Source organism: Lepidothrix coronata, unplaced genomic scaffold (assembly GCF_001604755.1).
Source record: "Lepidothrix coronata isolate B3197 unplaced genomic scaffold, Lepidothrix_coronata-1.0 Scaffold344, whole genome shotgun sequence".
NCBI lineage: Eukaryota > Metazoa > Chordata > Aves > Passeriformes > Pipridae > Lepidothrix > Lepidothrix coronata.
The window spans coordinates 32,119-34,844 of record NW_016690524.1 but is presented as its reverse complement, the minus strand read 5'-3'; positions in this window follow the sequence as shown (position 1 = coordinate 34,844).

Below are 2,726 nucleotides of genomic sequence, written 5' to 3'. Positions count from 1 at the left end.
GGTCGATGCCTCGGGAGCTCCTCTGCTCTCTGCCTGCCCCACTCTGCACTCACTGCCTTGATTTTTATCTCAGCTCTGCACTCTCACAGTCAAACTGTCCTCCCCAGTCCCTGCAGGAGCAGCCAGCCGAGCTCTGCTTCCCACCAAACCCCTCGGGATGGGCTCCAGGGATGCTCCAAACCCCACCATGGCACAGGTGGCACAGGACCAGCAGCCAAGCGGTGCCACGGGACAATTCCAGCCGGGCCTGGGCTATTCTGGGATTTGACTGTGAGATTTGGCATTTTTTTTTCACTGAGGAAGGAGGTTTTGTGTGCTCCAGGTCAGCATAGCCCTGTGTGGGAGTGCTGCATTCCAGGGCTGATGCTCCACAGCTCCTGGCCAAAGGAATCTCCCTAATTGGGATGTCACATCTCGCTGGTTAAAAGAAGAGCAAATAAATGAACCCAGTGAAAATAAAACCAGCGGGAAAAGTCCCAGAGAGACCTCAGGGATCCCTGCTGGAGTTAACCCTGATCCCCCCAGGTCAGGATGGCACTGCCAGGGGCTCCTGGGGCTGCACATTCCCTCACTTCCAGCTCCACTCACCCCTGACTGCAGGCTGGGCAGATGAACCCTGGCTGAAGCCACCTTCTGCTTTCATTCTGCTCTCCATGGCAGCTTTCTAGATATTAAATGTCAGTTTTTCCATGTACCAAGATCATGAAACTGCAGCATCTGCTGGAGGAAACCAAAGGAATCCTTCCAGACCATAAAGGAAATGAAACACTGAAAATGAAAGATCATCTTCTCCCCTGTGGGCTTCTCAGAAACACACACTGGTTTGGGTGGGAAGGGACCTTAAAACCCATCCAGTGCCACCCACTACCTTTCCAGTGCCCCCCTCATTTCTAATTTACTAATCACTGGGCTTCCAGCAACACCTATAAAACGTGACTTTATGCCAAAGGCCCAAATGCCACTCCTGATAAAAGCCATCAGCACCAGCCTCCACAGAGCAGCAAACCCCCTTTTCTGTGTTTGTACTGAACCCATTTTCTTTTGGGTTTCGGGTTTGAGGCACTTTTAGCAGCCATTTCGGGGTAAGATTCCCATTCCTTCTCACCTGGGTTCCTCCTGCCCTTCCAGCCACTCAGTACTGTGACACACAAAACCTTTATGTCAAATCCATCACACAGATTCCTACATAAAGATTCTGTAAAAAATACATGAATTCCCTCACGGGTTTTTACCCAATGTCATAACACTGGAGGTGCAGGGCAAGTAGCCCCAAAAACCCCTCATGGACCAAATATTTGGAGAGGATTTGTTAGAAATGAAAATATTTCAGTTAGACCATCTCTGGCTTTCCTGTCAAAGGATGGATCTGGAGTCAAGTTTTACTTCTAGGGGGTTTTTTTATACTTACTTTTTTATAGTTATATGTAATTTTGTACTTTCATGGTGCTTTAAATGCTTAAAATTCTACATGATGCTTCTTTTTTATTGTCTTGTGGCTCCAGGGAAGGGTCTGGCCCAGGTGAGCAGTAAAAGCCTCTTCTCCTGCAGTGACTCCCCACCAGGGCAGGGTTTGGCAGCTCAGTTCAGGCCTGTAACAGCTTTAGAAACCCTCTCTGCTCCCACTCAGGTGTCTCACTGCACTGGAAATGAGTTTTAAATCATGTCTTGTTTCGGCCAAGAAATTCTGTGCATGACTGAGGGGAAAAGGAAAAGGAAAATATTGGATTGAGGGGTAAAGTTCCAGCGTGAGCAGCTGCAGCACCAGCTCTCCAGGCCACCCAGAGCTGCCTGCAGGGAGGCTCCAGGCTCCCTCACCCAGCTGGCAGGGAGGAAACACTCGTTTTTAACAGGGAATAACAGCACTGGAGTGAACAGAGTCCCCCCTGCTCCCAGAGCAATGTATGTCACGGACTCACAGGGCATCAGGGCCTTTTTCTCATTAATTCAGCTCAGAGCACCTCAGCAGCCCAGAAGTGTCTGAGCAGAGCTTTGAAGGAGGGAGGAATTGAGATGTTGGTCAAGTGAATGGGTCTGACAGGACCTGGGCAAGGAGGGAAATGCAGTTTGTCAGGAATGAAGGCTGCACTGCTGTGCCTGACACAGTGAGAGAGCAGGACAGGGCACCCTGTGACAAGTGACATTCCCTTCCCAGGGTGCCCAGTGACATCAGGATTCACCCCAGAGACTGAAATCCCTCCTTTCCTTTGCTCGGCACTCCTGCTCTGCTTCCACAGAAAAGCCAGGATCTGGACATGGCAGAAATGTCTCTGAACCATCCAAGCTGAGCAGCCCCAGCACCCACTGCCTCAGCTGGGCTGGAGAGGGTTCAACACCAAAACCTAAACAGGGCCTGGTGTGGGAGGGAGAGGAGACCAAACCAGGCCAGGACCAAGCCCAGTGGCTCAAGCCCAAACCCTGCAGGACCCCCCAGTTCACCCTCTCCCAGGGAACACGGGGGGAAGGCAGGGAAAGCCTGGGAGGAGCAGAGTGGCAGCTCCTGGGTGTGCTGCTCTGGGATGTGGAGGGGCCAAAACCCCACCCAGGCACAGGTACCTGCAGCCCCTCACTGCCCAGGGGGCACATCCCACCTGAGCTCTGAAGGGCACAGGTACCTGCAGCCCCTCACTGCCCAGGGGGCACATCCCACCTGAGCTCTGAAGGGCACAGGTACCTGCAGCCCCTCACTGCCCAGGGGGCACATCCCACCTGAGCTCCGAAGGGACGGC